The sequence below is a fragment of the Pollicipes pollicipes genome, unplaced genomic scaffold, assembly GCF_011947565.3.
Source record: "Pollicipes pollicipes isolate AB1234 unplaced genomic scaffold, Ppol_2.1 Scaffold_7261;HRSCAF=8764_pilon_pilon_pilon, whole genome shotgun sequence".
Classification (NCBI taxonomy): Eukaryota; Metazoa; Arthropoda; class Thecostraca; order Pollicipedomorpha; family Pollicipedidae; genus Pollicipes; species Pollicipes pollicipes.
In genome coordinates, this window is record NW_023597054.1 from 51,717,176 (window position 1) to 51,727,251 (window position 10,076).

A 10,076-nucleotide genomic window follows, 5' to 3' on the forward strand; every position below is an offset into this window, starting at 1 on the left:
GATTGGAAGCCACCAAGCAAGCCATTCTTTATCATACCGCGGCAGCTTGGAACCGCCTGCCTCCGACCATCATTACTTCTTCATATCTGACTTTGAGGGATTACAAATTCGTATTTCAAAACGCACGTGTTTAGATCATGCGCTTTTTTTAAAACCAGTGCTGATAACCTAGGTGATCGATCGTGTTTTTAAGTATATTTTGTATTATCGCCTCGTATATCTACATGTATTAGCATCTATCTATCTATCTATCTATCTATCTATCTATCTATCGATCTACCGATCTATCTATCTATCTATCTATCTATCTATTTATCTATATATATATATATATATATATATATATATATATATATATATACCTACATATACATTGTAACGTGATGTTATTTGTTGCTGTAATGTGTTGGTGTCAGTGAGTGCTATAACGACCCGACACTGGCGAACCTTATTACGAGCCCAAACCTGAAAAGCCACCTCATGGATGGCTGCCTAGCAAAATACAAAGATACAGAGACGTCATTTTTATCTTTCCTGTGCTCATCGGGCGTTGGCGACGTCTGGTGGGGGGTAAAACACTCGAGGGGGTAGGGGCATCATAGAATTTTCTGTTGTTGGGTTACCGTGCGGCTCAGTACAGGGCAGTGACGTCACTAGAGCCACGTCGCATTGGCCCTGCTGCCGCTGACTCCGCCGCCGTGGCGCAGCGGAAACATAGGGCAGATGCAGCACGCAAAGTGATTCGAAGCAATGCAACTAATGACTTTTCAAACCTTGTTTTAAAGCATCATCCGTCCCGTTGGCCCAGTTGGTTAGAGCACCTGCCTCCCGATCCACCCGTGTCGGGGTGGGGTCGAGTCGCTTTGGGCACTTGTTATAACCGCACCGAGCACTGCGGCACGTTAAACTTTCGTCACTAAATTATGCCGTTGCCTGACATTGCACGATCGGATGGTTGGGGTCAGGGCTTAAAAAACACGCACCGCTTAACGTCAGCTCTGACACCATAAATCCATCCATTTGAACGATCCGGATCAAATCTTTAAAGAATCGAATATAATCATAAAGGGCGTGCCGTTTCGATCAGTGTTCCTATTCTGCAAGCAAACGCGTCAGCTTTTTCATAATGACTGGGGACTGGTCGAGAACTCAGGGGCGTAGTTTCCTATTCAGTTGTGCGTGTGCGGTGGTGGGGAGAGCTCGGGACACATCTCCAACTATCAGAAGGAAGCCGGCCAAAGCCGGTGGGACGTAGATTCTGCGGCGGGGTGAACTTATTTCCACGCCCCCCCCCCCAGGACTTATATAGCAAAATTACGCCTTTGCGAGAACTCGACAACCCAACCTCGACTCAAATGTGTCCCACCGGCCACTTATTTTGACGCACGGTGTGTTTTTCTCAATTTGATGCCATGTAAGTCCTTTAGTTGAGAAGTATAGTTGTCAACCGAGGGTAATGCCTGAAGTGGGACCCTGTAATGTTTATATTTTATTAAGTCTACAGAATACGGACCAGAAGATCTTTGGGGGGGGGGGGCAGCCAAATATGAAGAAGGGCTGTCACACAAGGCCCTCACAAATCAAACAAAGCAACCCTTGCCCGCAAGGTCGCAGTCTTTAAAACCTCCTGTCGCTGTAGTTCAGATTGATACACAGGGGTATGTCCAAGGGGCCCCATTCAGCCCACAGATTTTCATTTTTATCACAGCTGGCTATTGACAGAGAATCAAAAACTTGATGCGGTATGTTCTTACCGACGTTGCCAGGCCAACCACTCCCGTTACAGGGCAGCCTGCGTCATGAAGGACACCAGTGAGACATGTATTCCTCAAATGATCTCCGAATCGATCAGGAGGCTTGGCTCACTGTCACCAAAATGCTTCACCGTAAGTATCCCATGGCTCCCAGTGTTTCACTCACGGCGCTGTTTGGTCGGAAAAAGTAAGTGGCCCCCTCGGTGTCCAATCCACGGGCCCGCTCAACGAACACGTCCTTCGAAATAAGAGGGCAACAAAGAAACGAAAGGAAAAGGTATTGGGGCACGCTCAAAACATTGGGGAATTTTACATCAAGGGCCCTTGATAAAGTCCTGTGGTCGAGTCCCTGCTCCACGGAGATTCTGAGCGCGCTCCCGTGTACGTACACATGGTTGACACAGAAGCCGGTGACAGTATAAACGGCAGCAGCGATAACGGTGAGGCTGACTTCAGGCATTGACACCATCGTCCCGCTTACTGCGGAGAACTCAATTTAGATAATGTTTCCCAAATTGGCATCGAACTTGCTGTTAATACTTTCCTGTGGCATATTTCTCTCTGCAAAAAAACGAACGAAAACTTATTCCGAGCCAATTTGGCAAGCAACGCAACTGAGACCGACGGAAACGCAAGTGTTCAGCTCGTAATCTGCACTGCGCGGGCCGCATGTGTCTAGTCTCTAGTGACGTCACGTCAACGTTGGGCATATGAGGTGCTAAAAAGTGGGTCGGGCGTACTTCTTATACGACCCTGACAACAATGCTGATTGGTGTCAACAACCTACACACGACATTGAGTTTTACAACTTCGATTCAAGAATCCGCGCTGGTTTTGCGAAGCAGTTGCAATTTGTACTTTATCAACCCCAAGTTACAAGTTACAAGACAAATGATGTGCAACAAATCTTGTTGAGAAAGGCTAATGGTGGCTTTCAAATGATCCACATTCCTCTTTTACCACTATCCACGCCCTAGCCCAGAACCACCATCGCGCATTTGTGTAATGCTGCGTGAAAACAATGATGGCAACAACATTTTCTCCACGAATATTTGCACCCCAGTGGCATCATTGACGTATATCAATGGCATCAATAACCGTGACACATTGTTGCATACTGCAGAAAAGCTACCAAAACAAACATGAGTTGTAAATATAATTCCAGGACAGTGAGCCAGAATCGCTTTTGACCTAGGGTGGGAAGGAACAATTCCACCGCAAAAAGACCGTGCGGGAGTGAAAAATTCAATTCACAAAAGATGGAACTCGTAAGCTAGTGACTGATGCTTCAGCAAACAAAGACATCTAATTCAAGTTGACATGGACGTAATATAATAAACTTGACAAAACTGTTTTGTTTGAAACATCTTAGGCCATTAAAGTGCAATAGAATACATTCAAGCATAGTAATTTCATGACAGCGTAATGAGCGTAACCAATTATGTAACACCAATAATTTGATGCTGCACTTCGTAGTTCCCTTCCACAGCACTGTTTAACACAAAACAAAGCAAAGGAATTCAACAGAAAAACTAACAACAGAAAATTCGACAAGCATAAAGCACTCAAACAAAGAACAAACTTCGACTCCTACACATTAGCCCATCACCAAATCAAACACAATAGACATACCTCTGGCTTTTGTTAAGATGGGTCAGGGAAAACAAACATTTTGTCACTGTTTCTTACAAAATACCAATACTTATTTCCATGACAGTACCCTAACTATGTCTAACCTAAAGAGACCTTACTTCATCTCATCCTGTCTAACCTGTTAATATCACAGCAGCAGTTGTGAGTTACCGATGCTTGCACAATTCCTATTGCCACTTGCCATGCACTTAAGCATATATACAATACAGTCATTTGCTAGTCAGCAAACCATGACAACTATGGAAAAGATTTGTTTAAAGCAATCATGAGGGGCCACATCAAGAAATTTGGGGCAAATCATCAAGAATATGGAACAAAATAAGCTCAATGCATGCCTTGTGGCATCATAATTTGTCATATGACAAAACTCGATGGATTAAGACAAAAAATGGCCAACTGGTTACAACTTGCGAATCATGCGTTGAAAGCAGGTAAGGCAAGCAATTACTTGGTTCACATGATACTTACTTTTTCTTTTCTTTTTTTCATGCTTTTCAGGCTTGTTCAGGGCACACTTCTTCCTGCTCCCCCAAAACAAAGTCAGCACAATTCGCGTTGTTTGCTGACAGACGGAGTCATCCCACTCACTCCCCAAATATGCATATCAATAATGTCCACCAACCTACGAGATTAAAACGCGAAACAAGTAAGTGGTGTGCATGATAAACACTTCCAGAGGGTAGAATTTCGGCATCAAACACTTCAGTATTAGCTAGCTGCGTCGGGTCTGTCCCAAAGCTGTATGGCAGCATAAGGATAGCCTTGCAGGCAGCCTGGCGGGTTAGAGACTCGAAAGGCTTTGATTTATCATTATCGAGGATCGTCATGAACCAAAAAAGCGTCTAACCGAGGGTTTAACAGGGCAAAAATGGTGGTAAAAATGAGTTCCGTGCTTCAAACTGTGTCCTTCATTCCATGTGAATTGTTCACGCTTCGATGCATACCAAGAATGTTTGGGCGGCTGGCGAATTAATCTAATTTACGTATAAAATACGTGTAAGTTTGCAGTTGGAGCATCTTGCAGAGAAATGGGTCAACACTTTAAGCAAAATATGGTAACTCTTAAGGCAATCGGAAAGGAAAGAAGAATAAAGTGGTATCACAGCCGTGTGATACCAACAAAAACCAAGGTGGTTAAATTAATGTAAAGGCTGATGCTTTTTCGGCACAATTTTGTAATCAGCCAATTTGACTTACAATCTGCTAGCGTAAGTGCTAAAATGGTGGTATGCAGCTCGTAAATTTCATTTGGAAGACATTTCATGAATTGTTCACTCCTGCACTTCGGGAGTGATGCAATTTAGAGGCCAAGCTTCTTTGGGTAAAAAAATACATGGAACAAAACTCTACCATGCCTTGCTGGTGTTTGCACCGGGCTCCGCTTTCGTGGTGTGGTGGTGAGACCAAAAAGTTGGGGATGCGTGAAAATCTTGCATTTGGCACACAGCTGCCGATTGTGATGCATTTTGTAAACAAACCAGACTTAATGCGTGTAAGCGGCTGGGGTCGTTCGGGCTCTTGGGCTTGGAGGTACCTGGCGCCCTTGCCCTGTGCATACATAGACATGATTCAGATGTAGGTGAGACCGGACATAGCCATAGGTATCCAGGTTCAGTTGAGCCTTGTTTATGCTTGATGGTTTCAAGTGAGCTCGGTTTTGGATGACATCTGAAAACCTCAGAAGGGAAAATATGGGTTTGGAATGTGCAATTAGGCCACGACAGGCAAAAGTGAAAAATTGACATTAAATATGGGGGAAAAGGAGTGAAAAATTTATCCTCATAGGGTGATGCTTTACACCCAAAGTGCGCAATTCTAAGACACTGTTCCAGGAAGCACTTTCTGCACTTTACAAAGCCTGCAGTCTGCAAGTTTTGATTTACTAATCGCGTCGTTAAGTTATAGGCTTAGGTGATGATTTTCACACAGAACTGTGTACGGATACAATATCAGAAACATGTACAAATACGATAGCACAAAAACATCGTTAAAAAGATGCTGAAAAGTAGTATTAACCGCAGTACGCAAGCCCCCTTTTCTGTAGGTGCCCTGTAATCTTAGTCCAAAGTTGCAGCGTTCTGCAGACGTTAATAAGGAACCCTATGCCACCATTTTTTCGGCTTCTTATGTGCATTTCGCACGCCAGTAACTGCTGGCTGCAATAACAGTGAGCGAAGGCAAGGAAATCAAAAGCTCACGGTTTCTCACGCAGTTTATCAGGGCAATACAACACCGGGTACTCCAAAGTTTTGACTAGTGGGTATCGACACATGCTATAAGTATACCAGAATCGGGATTAACACCAGATTTAGGATGTTGTACCAAAAATTGGCTGTGCTGTGCTAGCGGCATCTTTGGTTTGTTGTGGCGATAAGTGTGATCACATTTCTCAGTCGCAAGACACCTGAATTATGATGCGGTATTGGGGATGGTGGTTGGAGGATCAGATTGTGTTCAAGTAATTTCAGATGCCTCCGGGCTAATCAGATGCATGTTGTTCTTTGCTTGTACATGTTCATTGTTGTTGTTCATTACGTCTCAGTTTACATATAATGACTCATTTGAACATTCTGCGGCAAAATTGATAATGTAATGATTCAGTTACTGCACAACTTGCCAGTCATGAATGTTGCGGCCTAGGCTACCGGCTGTTGAATGCTTGTGGAATGCTGCGTGCGAAGCGTTTGGCCAAGGCGTGGTCAATTACATTTATGTTGGAGCTAAGGGTCTTGTTATTTTTTAATACATGAATATTGAGGGTGTTGTCTGATTGGCATTGAATATTCCCACATAAGAATTGATATTTTTTTTGTCCAGTGGCGTTTCCACCCGTGAAATGGGTCAACACAGGTCAGGTCAGCACAGGTTTATCAGGTCAGCACAGCTGTGTGTGCTTAAAGTTGTAAAATTTGTGCGAGCTGGTTTACCGAGGGTCGTGTCTGGCATGGTTTTTCTGTCACTCGTGCCCTTGCTGTAAGAAGACAAAAATATGCTCGTTTCATAATTGTTGCAGGTTTTACAACACGCTCTGTTTTTAAGATGATATTACAGGTTAAGGAATAGTCTAAATGCATTATTTTGCCTTCAGAATCGTTTGACCCGCGAAAGATCGCCAAGTTTGGCCACAATCCACCCGAAAGCCTGCGGACTCTTACGGTTTAGATATCGACGGGTTGGCGGGTTGAAAAGTTGCGTTTCTGGCACAGACCCTGTCGCGCACGTCACTGTATTCGGCGACGAAACAGATAATGTGGCAGTGGTTGTCCTTTGTTTTCCTCAGTTAACAACCCGAGCCCCGTGCGGTGCGACACAAGCGGGATCACCCGCACCTCAGGACTCGGTCTGTCAACCGGCTGGTTACGGCCGAGTGGCCGGGACTGGCACTTCTGCAGTTGGTCGTGCTGGTCCGGTTTGAAACTTCGGCATCGAGGTGATGCCGGCCTGCACTGACGGACAGGGAAGCGCATCCAGAGAGGGACGGATCACGAAAAGCAAAGAACACTGCGCTGTCAGGTTGCACAAAAGTATATTAGCGACATCGTTTGTTTGTTTATTTGTTTGAGGCGTTTCGGCCTGTTCAGACGATTTTCACGCCTGGATGATGTTATTTCAAATTGGTGTAATTATGTATGTTCAGAAAATGATTATTTATTGACATTTACAAAGCTTGAAGCAAACCGGTAAGTCTGAGAAAGTGAAAGGCAATGTTAAGCAGTTCAGGATGGTCATCGCCAAGGACGTTTTTTAAAGAAAACTCTATATTTGATTACGACAAAAGGCCTGCATATCTTTGCGGTGCTGTTGATATTTTGTACACTTAACAATATGTTTAACCGAAAGTGGATGATCGCACGGCTGACAGTGAGGACGAGGTTGACTTAAATATATGTAACAATGTGAGTGTAGTGTGTCCTTTTCGTAGACGGGCCAGCACCTTCTCCTCCAGTCGGTCTTTACGATGCGTTGATAGCCAAGGGGCAATGTCTGGTTTGATATCATAAGTTGTGTTCTGGTAGTATCGGTCCATCGTTGTTGCCAAAATGTTTTGTCATTGTGCGAATGGAATGTTTGTAGATGCATGATCAACAGAGATCTCCATGATGTGAGGGTCTGTCAAAGCTTCCTTGGCTAGTTGGTCAGCCCGTTCATGGCCCATGATGCCTGTATGTCCTGGAATCCATAGAAATTTGATATTCATATCCTGTGTGTGTAATATATAATAGAGATTGACGATTTAACAAGGAGGTGGTGTGTGAAGTCTGGGTCAATAAGAGATTGTATAGCTGTCTTTGAATCCGAACAAATCACTATCGTCTCCGTTGTATGGGTGCTGTTGTTGAATGTGTTGCCATGCAAGGAAAAGAGCAAATAATTCAGCCAAATATACTGGGGTGTCATCTGGTAACCGACAATTTTTATGGTAATGCTCAGTGCAAATAACCACATCCGGTGCGGTTATCGGCATTGGAGCCATCGGTGTAAATAAAGCTGCTATTTTGATCGTTGAAAATTAGACGATTGAATGTTTGTTGAACATAACTTGTTGTGAAAATGCGTTTGGGATCATCAAAAGGAAACAAAGCTTTCCGAGCGGTCAACTGCCATGGTAGTACTATTAAAGCAGGTGGAACGGAAGAAGGCGTTAGAGCAAACTGAAGAGTTGTACAGTAGACAGTGGTTCGAGATGCTCTTGTAAGTCCTGAGCGACGTTCTGCCGGTCCTACGTAGTTATGGTGAATGTGAGGTAAGATATGCATGGATTCAAATGCTGGGTGACTGGGATTTTATCGCACTTCTGTTATGTATCTCAATGTGTGTTCCATTCGTCGGAGGGCAAGAGGCATAACGATGAGCGTTCCACTTCAAGCGCTGAAATCGGGGAAGTACGCAGAGCTCCTTGGGCAACTCGCAAAAACATATTTGTATGGTGGACAGCGGTTTGAGAGTATGTTGGCTGCCTCCTGCATATACCACGGAGCCATATTCAATGATGGGAAGAACAAGGATTTGTATAGACGTATAACGATTGGCGGTCGGCACCGTATCTTGACCCAGAAATGCATCTAAAGAAATTTAGCTCGTTTTAGGCATTTGGAGCGAACATGCTCCACGTGCTGTCGCATCGATAATCTGGGGTCAAGTACGATGCCAAGAAATTTGAAAGACGAAACAAAAGGAATGTAGGTGTCCATCTAGTCGAAGGCCGAAAATTGGAAGTACCATGAATATTTTTTGTGAAAATCATAACTGCAGATTTGGCAGCGGAGAAACGGAACACGTAACGCTCTGACCACTGCTGCACCTTGTTTAGGGCGGCTTGGAGCCGTGACAGCGAATGGTCATATTCAGTGTCTGAGCACCAGATCACGCTATCATCCGCGAAAAGTGAGAGAAATGCCCGGTGGCAATGAATCAAATGAATCGTTTATCATGAAATTAAAGAGAACTGGTGAGATACAGCTCCTTGTGGGAGGCCGTTTCAGATGGGGAGTGTCGGAAACGGCGGAACTGCGTCTCACACAAAATGGTCAGAAGCCGGAAGAAACCCAATAGATAATGTTCCAAATGGCCTTTAAACCCTAACTGATTGGGGCCTTGAAAAATTAGTGCAGGTTTAAAGACCATGTCCGTAGGCTCGGCTATATCCAGGAATACGGCAGTTGTGTGGTGTCGATGTTTAAAAGAATGTCTGATGTCAGTTTCAAGTCTGATGACATGGGTCTATTGTGCATGACTTGTGTCGGAAACCACATTGATTTTTGTACAGCAGCCAGTCTCGTTTCTACAATGCAAGAGATTCGCTTCACCACCATCCGCTCAAAAGGTTTTCCTAGACAGCTGGTAAGTGCAATGGGACGGATAATTTGATGGATCTTTGGTATCCTTTCCCATGGCTTTGCAAGTGGAATAATGATGGTGTATTTCCAGGCGCTAGGAAAGACATGGGTTGACCCCAAATCATTAAAAACTGCCAATATAAAACGAAGCATATCTTCTGAAAGATTACGAAAAAAGAATAGTGTAACTGATCATGACCTACTGAGGTGTTGCCGGCGGATTTTATAGCCTTTTGTAGTTCCAGAAATGAAAATTGTAAATTATAGTCTTCGGTGTTATCGGAAGAAGAACAATTAGTATGTAAACGAAAACGGGCTTGCGAAGTTTCCACAAATCCTGGTTGGTAATTTCCGGATGAGCTACACTGAGAGACTTTCAGCAAGAGCATTGGTGATAAGAGGTGTTGCCGAAATGATTTGGTTATTAATGCGTAAAGTGGGCAAGGGAATAGAGGTACGTTCTCCGGAAAGTGCTCGAACCAGTCCCCATAGCTGGCTTAGAGGTGTAGCAGCAGTGAACTGCTGGATGTATGCCTGCCAAGAATGACGTTTGGCTTTCCTTATAATTCGTCTGGTTCGAGCACGCTCATATTTTTGGGTAAGAAAATGAGGTACATCATAGTGGCGACGAAAGAAGCGGAAAGCACGTTTCCGACGTGCAATAGCGTTCTTAACTTCAGTCGTCCGCCATGGTGCTGGGATGCGGCGTGATGGGGTTTTAGTCAGTGGAATTGTCGCGGTCGCTGCAGCATGAATAATATGTGTAATAAGGCCAACACCCTGCTCTGGTGATTCGTAACAGTTTCGGTTCACACAACACAATTCTTGAAAT